The sequence below is a fragment of the Melopsittacus undulatus genome, chromosome 5 (assembly GCF_012275295.1).
Source record: "Melopsittacus undulatus isolate bMelUnd1 chromosome 5, bMelUnd1.mat.Z, whole genome shotgun sequence".
NCBI classification, from domain to species: Eukaryota; Metazoa; Chordata; class Aves; order Psittaciformes; family Psittaculidae; genus Melopsittacus; species Melopsittacus undulatus.
In genome coordinates this window covers 14,121,721-14,129,800 of record NC_047531.1, presented here as the reverse complement: position 1 = coordinate 14,129,800, position 8,080 = coordinate 14,121,721, and the positions used below count along the sequence as shown (strand labels likewise).

The 8,080-nt window shown below is 40.5% G+C and overlaps 1 protein-coding gene across 2 annotated transcripts in view; it reads left to right on the top strand.

Moving 5' to 3' along the window:
* The first annotated feature begins 3,428 nt into the window (after positions 1-3,428).
* The window catches only part of IMMP2L (inner mitochondrial membrane peptidase subunit 2), a 473,442-nt gene continuing 468,790 nt past the window's right edge, over positions 3,429-8,080 (top strand). For both annotated transcript variants that reach the window (XM_031053614.2, XM_005154293.4), the window contains exon 1: positions 3,429-3,476. The gene's annotated coding sequence lies outside the window, so the exon portion shown is untranslated. The remainder of the gene's footprint in view (positions 3,477-8,080) is intronic.

Genomic DNA, 8,080 nt, shown 5'->3' with positions numbered 1-8,080 from the left:
TCACAGATGGATGATGTGTTTATCTGCAATCTCCATTTAAGCAATCAGGCTTCTCAATCTTCTGCCTCCAGAGCTCATGCCCCTTTTTTCACAGCACCTTTCCTGTGCACAGAGGCTCCAGCCAAATATTCTCCTCAAAAAAAACCTCTTCAGAACAGTACACTCAGTACCCCTCAAACATATATTATTTTATTCTTATTTATTCTTTTATTACCTGGAGGAAGAGAAAACAGGCCTGAAATACCCTACAGATAGTTGCATTCACAAATGTATGGTACTTGATTTTAACTCAAAGCAGGTACTGCTTTCTCCCATAGATTTTCCCATAGTCTTAAAATCTGAAATTAAATTAAGCTAGGGAAAACTGAATTAAATGTGGGGTTTAGCATACAGTTTGCCACAGTCTACAGTATTTCAAATGGATACCACGGTACAAGAGTTTTGTGGATTGCCAAGAACGCTTTAATGGTACTCTCAACTGAAAAGCCATTGAAGAGGTGGATGAAAAGGGCATGCTTTATTTCAGCCACTGGTGCATCAAAGCATGGAAGCAGCAAATACTTTCAGTAGCTATTTGTTAGAGTTGAAAGCAAAATAAACTATTCTTTGCTTCTAGGTAGCAATACAGTACCAACAAGAATACTTATAAGAAAAAAAAATAAATATAAAATGGTGCAAACATTAGTAATGCATCATTTGCAGCTGGTAACTTCAGTATCCGCTTCTGTTAAATATCACTTTACCTACAAATAAAGAGTAAGAATGGGCATTTCCTGCCAGCTGTTTAGCACATGCATAATTTCAAAATGAAGAAAGCTGCTGCTAAGGCATCATTCAATTTTGAGAGGTTTACAGCAAAAAATATTTAACCAGAGAACAGTTTCAGCAGGAAATATTTCATAATGTCAGCTTTGAATGAACAGAAACACAGGGGCATGTTCCTGTAAAACGCCTCTCTAATGTTACAGTTGCAAGTATAGCACCATGTTTTGCAGCAGTATTTTTGAACATTTTGTGATGATTTCCCCTGCACATGATGATTTCCCCTTTAAAACTTTTACATTATAGGTGATGAAAATCAAGATGGTGGATACCAGCGGTTCAATACTGTATTTCTGTGCAATTCTGCTGATAGGCAGGGTACACAACAAAATGACCACACTCTAGTTGTATAACATGCACAGTTTATTAAACAAGCACATTAAAGCAATTAGGCACACTAAAGCAAACAAGCACACTAAGTGAATCTGCTATGTATCTATAAATACATAATAAATAAGTACAATAAAGCAAATCAGAAATATATATATAAATACAAAGGAAAACCAGCAATGCATCAAATCATTACTGCATAGAGATAACAGGGATTTAGAAGAAATGTATCACCAATTATCACCTAATCATTATCCAGGCCCACACTTCAAGCTGGGAGGCCCTGTTGCAGCCAATGCCAGGACACTCACCTAATTGGGAAAATTCCTATGCTGTGCATCCTCCCATAGGTGAGGCTTTGGATTCGGCTATAGCAGGGTCCTGCTTTTACACTCGTAGAAAACCAACTGGCTTCATGCCAGATCTGTAATTGTTCACTTTTGTGGTCGTGCAGTTTCTCTTGATCTCACTGTTGTCTGCGCCAAGAGTGTTGGCCCGGTGCCCCGGTGTGGCCAAGTATGAAGGTCATAGAACAGCTGCACCTTTTTGTTTCCTGCTTCCTCCACAAACAGTCACAATGAACATAAACTCAATGAACACATATACTCTACCAAATACACCTTTATGAAAAGCACACTTTGTTACATCTGCCATGAGAGGGAATCAACTCTCTGCTAGGTTCCCATCCACTACAGCAATGCCCTGAAAAGCTTATTGTAGAATCTTAGGGTGAGCACATGACTCAAATACGTTAAAGAAATAATGCACTAAATAAAGGGTAATTGACAACAAAATTAAGAAGTGATTGTAAAGGTGGTGCTTAATTAAGAATGTGAGAGAAAGCAAAAAATGAAATAGGCAAGCAACCAGTGGTTTACAGTAGGTAGCAATATCTTGGTATCACAGTCATTTCAGCAGAATTACACTAAAGCTAATTCTGTTTTTTGTGCAAATGTTTTAAGCATTAAAAGGTGTGAGTATTGCTGAAAGGTTCAGATTTGACAAGAGGCTGAATATGTTGTGGTGGAATAGTGTGTAAAACAAAATTTTATAGATTATGTACACATAAATCAAGAACCTTGTTCTAAAAAATGGTCTTAAGAGTATGTCTTCCAACTCAGTCCATTAATAGGTAGGTACTCTATGGTATTGTTTTCTAAGAGAGTGTATTCCCGTTTCAAAAACTGTGCAAAAATAGTGTACCTCCTCTGCAAAAGAATGTAGTCAGCATACAGATAACTATGCATTCATACTTTCATAGATAAGCTTCAAAGTTAATTTCATTTTACTTGATTTTATATTGAACTTAAAAATAACATTCTAACAGTAAGTTACGAATAATTGACAGCAGAGAGGCAGAGGTGTCACATTGTTTCTCACAGTTCCCTGACTAATATAAGTATTTCCCATTATGTAGGTAGGCCAGAGGTATATTCTATATGAGTAACAACCTTTAGTGTATTTCTCTGCCATGAATGCGACCATCAACTCTTGAAGGTACATGAACTATCTGGAAAACCTCCTGCTTCAGATTAGAACAGCACCTGCACTTGTTACGGCAGCTGACAAAAACAAACACTGTGACTGAAACCAAACCGCAGTGTATCCATCTCCACTGGACAGGAACTCCATTCATTAACACACGACTGTAAGTATCATACAGCTGACTCCGATCTGCAGCAGCTGTGGTTTCCATTAGTCCAGATGAAACCTGGGATGCACTAGGATGATTAACTCATCAGCTAACAAAACCCTGCCTTTTCTGAGTGGATTAAATTTATCAAGTTTACAGAACTGCCTTATACTGGAATATCATGTAAAAACTCCCGATATTATGTATTAATACTCAAAACAGTTAATTTTTATCGAGCTGCCAAAACATGGCCACAGCAGCATAGCCGTTGTATACCTGCATGTCCGTCACCACTGAAATCACGGCTGCTGCAACCCAGCGGCCTCAGGCTTTGGGGTCTCTCACACAGCTGTAAATACAGACGTTTCAGAAAGCCAGACCTCTTTGCAAATGGCTCTGACACAAGCCAACAAAGTCAGGCCACATCGCCTGCAGAGCGCCGCTCCGAGCAGGCCAGAACTAAGGTCTCGGTGCAACCCCTGCAGCACAGAACCCACACCACGCCGGGATGGGATGGGATCGGATCCGATCCGCACCGAACGGCCAACTGCAGTCTCCCCACCGGCGGCCCGATCACCTCTGCCCGGGCTGGGCCTGCGTCCTCCTCACGCCGCGCTCGGCGCTGCCACCGCCACTAACCCACGTGACCGAGGCACTGCCGGTCCGCCCCCCCCGACGGAGGGAGGAGAGGGTAAGCGGGACGGAGCGTCCGCGGGAGCGGGGTGGGTGAAGCGACGGAAGCCGGGCGGGCTCAGAGCGGAGAACAGGGGAGGGGAGCGGCTGGCGCCGTGCTGGAGGAGGGAGGGGGACGGACGTGAGGAGGGGGAGCGTGGCGGTGTGAGGAGCACACATGCCGCGTGTCAGCCGGGCCGCCAGCCCGCGCCAGCCTCTGGTGCCGCCTCTCTGTTCCGCCCCTGCCTCCGCCCGCCGGCGGCCGTTGGGCTGTTGGTGCCCCCCTGTGGAGAGCCCCCTGGGGCGGGGAGAGCCGAGGAGCGCGGCTTGTCCGCCGGTAAGGGGACCCGGGGAGCCGGGATCCCAGCACCGCTGGCCGCAGCGCCGCCTCCCGCTCGGGACGAAGTGAGGCAGGACCCGCTCGGTGGGAGACTGTACTCGCAGCGGGGCTGCAGGAACCGACAGCGGGCGCCTGAGGTGACAGCCCCGTGTCAATCCGCCACCTCTCAGCCGCTGGTTTGTTGGTGCAGGCTCCCTCCCTTGTCCTTCCCTCGCTTACATTACCGAGGTGTTAACTCCCCGGGGAAGGGACTGGAGTAAAAAGTTGTGGCAAAGCTGGTAGTGTGAAGCACTGTTCTCGTCTGTGTATTCTGACCTTCAGTGGTGATGAAGGGAGGAACTAGCTGCCACGCAGCAAAGTGGAAGTGAGGAAGCAGAACACTTGTGTAGGAGGGAACAGGGCTTGAAAGTGAATTGTGGTGTGCTCGTCAGTTCATTTGCGTGTTGTCTGCGCCTGGAGCTTCTCTACAGTGTTCTTGGTCCTGGACTGGAAGCAGTTCTTATTTGGCATTTTCCTGCTTTATTAAGCTTGCATCAGGTCTTGTATTTGCCCTGTGAGGACTACAGTTAATGACTATTTTCTGGAGTGGCATTGCTGTTACCTTACATCCTGGTCATCTGAGAGATAAATTATTATTTTAGTTCATAGCGATACAACTTACCTTGAAGTGGCTGCTTTTCCATGTCTGGTACTAGTCTTTTTTCCTATTCTTAATCTAATGCTTCTCTGTGTAAATGCCACGATGCTTGAAGCTGAAGAGATTCAGCAGTTCCTAGACATGTCTGGTGTGCTTAATGTTTTTAAGGAAAATTGATCTTTTTTTTGAAGTAATGATTATCTTAGAAAAACTCCAGCTGAACACCAAGTAGGCCCTAACCTCGTAATACCTTTTAATTAGCCAGTATTCCATTCTGATTTTTTTTTAATTGTATCATTGCTGTGCCTTTAAACTGGAATTAATTGAGTACATTGGGATACCACAAGAGGAGAGATGTGACCTGGGAAAGGTGCTTTATGTCTCTCTAGATAACACATTTTTATTTTCTCTTTCTCCTCAAATACCATATGTTACACATAGTTGTTAGTTGCTCAGCTAGGAAGAAAATAGGAATTGGCTTCCAAGCATAATCTGCTGCCAAATAAAACCGCTTGGGGGATTTCAGGTTAGATGAAATAATTTTTCAGGAAAACTTCAGAATTAGACTTGGCTTTTCCAATAGTAAGTTTTGTAGCTGAATCCACATGCACTTTGTAAAAAAGAAAAAAATAACGTTTTAAACTATTATGACTGGGAGATTTCTAGGAGCCTTCAATTTCTTTTACTTTTAAAATTAATGATTATTGTGTTAACTTGTGTTTCATTACCATAATAAATTTGCTCCTGGAATTGATGGGAGATAGCTTTATACATGGGATAGTGGTATCCACATCCATGAGAATAATATTTGGACCATGTTGAATAACAAATTTAAGATTCAAATGGTTTCACAGTCACAGAATTTTCTGTTGAGATTCTTATAATTTGACCATTGTGACACAGATTCCAGCTATTTCTGGAATACCTGGATCCTTATGCTTACATTTTAGCTGCTTTGTTTATTCTTAGGACACGAAAAATTGATATGATAGTTGAAGTTGCCACAAATCCCAGACTCAAAATCAATATGGTGGTGAATGGTTTTCACAGTGGATGCTAGGTACGCTCTTAGAAAGTCCCACAGTGACCTCTAATGTTCAAGGATAAAACCCGGGTTGTTGAAGTTATTTTTCATTTATTAAATACATTCTCTCTATTATTTCTTTTGGAATTATTTATTCATGCCATAATATTGTCAGTTATTATCCTGTCCTTATGTACTCAATGCATAGTTGCATACTTGAAAGATTTGTAGCAAAGAAGCTTGTTTCTTGTGTTCATTTCTTCTTGTATTAAGTTTATTTTCATTGGGCTAAAAGAAACTTTCCTGTTCTGTGATAAACTTACTTGTCCTTACTTCAAATGCAGAAACTTCAAGAATAGTTTGTGTCTGACAATATTCATGTTTTGAACTGAATGTGTTATTCTTGGACCACTTAATTGGATGATATAGGAATACTTAATGTTCCGTGTTTTGATTAAAACTGAGTATTTCCTCCCCTTCCTTTTTTCGTTTGCTTGTTTGTTTTTTTGGTTTTCGCCAAGTTTGATTCTGGATAGCCACAATAAGCATGACAGTTCCATGGTACTTGAAATGATCCAGAGAGCTGCCTAGATAAATGTGCAAATGAATGAAAAAATCAAAGGTTATGCTATGATTTACTGTAAATATAATTTATGAATTTAGTGAGTTTGGAAGCAACACCTCATTTATGCAGTAAGCTTGAGACCAAAACATAACAGCAGCTGGTAGTTGTTTGTAAAGGGCACTTCAAATCAATTTATAAAATTAACTTGCTTTGCGTGCCCTGAATCTTTAAGATGAAAGGCAACATAACTTTCAGTTTCAAGAAGCTAAATGTGTTATATTATTCACTTAAGTGTGTTCCAAAATTGATGTAATTTGGTACTTTTCTTTGTGTACAATATATATTGATGACTACTTTCTTTGAAGATACAGAAATATGCATTTAAAAAATTGCTGTATCTTTTACGTTAGAACAGCTGGTACTCTGCCAGTCACCTGTGCGATAGTGCTTGAAAACTTTGAATTATGCTCTGAAAATATTTGATTTATAAAAATTACTAATATTTTTTTTTTTTTTTTACAAAAGTGGTTGTATTGCTGTTCCTTTTCTTGACTGCTTATATGCATAAAATGGAATCCTGAATAACTTGTCAGAACTGAGGGGTGGCTGATTACTCTCCATTGTGAAATAGTTGTTACTTTAATTTCTGAGGATAACTTTCATCTGCGTTTGCATTTTCTTCAATTTTTGCTTTATGTTTGAAGAGTGAAATGTTTTGTTTGGAAATATAAAATTGTCCATGAGGGTAAAATTGTTGTCCTTGGGACATAAAATGAATTTGTAAGAATAAGCTATATGAATTTCTTTCCAGTTGCAGCCAACATGTGAACTCAGCCTTTGTACATGAGGCAGATCCCAGTGATGGGATGTAGTAATATTAGGGGACAAAGTGACTGACCTCAGAGAAACAGAACAGCAGAGCATTACAGACCACATGAGTGGTTACTGAAACTACTGATCATGTTAGGATTTTCTGCTACAATGGTACAACAGTCGTTTCCATGATGCATGACATTTCCAAACTCACAACAGAGTAGTATTCCTTAATGGCAGTGTGCCAGGGTGGGAGGGAATACAGGGAGACTAATATGGTGGAAGAACAAACACTGTGAGGAAAACCTGTGTGTAGGGTATAAATAGAATCATATAATAATTAGGGTTGGAAAGGACCTTAAGATTATCTAGTCCCAACCTCCATGAATGGAATAGAAATATCACACTATGGTGGAAAATACCAGGATGGAGTTGTCTTTATGGAAGGATAAATGTGAGCTCCTTCTGGAACTAGACAGTATTTTTAAACAAAAACTTAAATGGACTGATGTATTTTGATTATTTTGAACTGAAAACTATTGTAGACCAATGTATATTGGTCTTTCTGTTGCATTCATCACCATCATAACTGCGCATCAGCTAGTACCTGGATAAATTTATATGACATAAATTAGCTTACTAAAAAGTCTGCACACTTGTACCCTTACAAAAAACACTGTACTCTGAAAGTTCTTGAAATATACAACTAAGTGGGAAGTGAGGGTCAGGCATTATGGCAGTAGTTCGCTCTGGCCTTGTCTCATGAAAGATTGCAGAAGAGGCACGTGTTAAAAAGATCACATAGATTCTGATACTGAGCAGCATCCTCATCACAATTGTTAGACGAGGTATACCCTTGTCTTCAAGTTGCAGCAGTCCTACTTAAAACGAAAGCTTTTGTGCTCAATTTTGTGTTTCATAGGTTGCAGTGGAATTGGGCTCACTCATGTGATTTGGTATTTTCTGTTATGCAAGTCTTCCTTCTTTTCAAACCATGTATTCCAGAATTCTAGTGTGATGTCATTGATTTATAGAAAAATGTGTATTGTGATTGACAGAGAAATTGGTTATTTCAATAAATTATGAAGCTGTTTATCGTGTAGTTAGTAATTTTTGAACTAGATCTAATGGGTCCTTTCAAACTAACATGGCAGCCTTGGCTGGGTATTTGTTTTGCATATAGGCTGTAATTCCCTCTGTCCTGTTCCCTTGCATGCCTTCATGTAGATGCACATCAGGGGCCA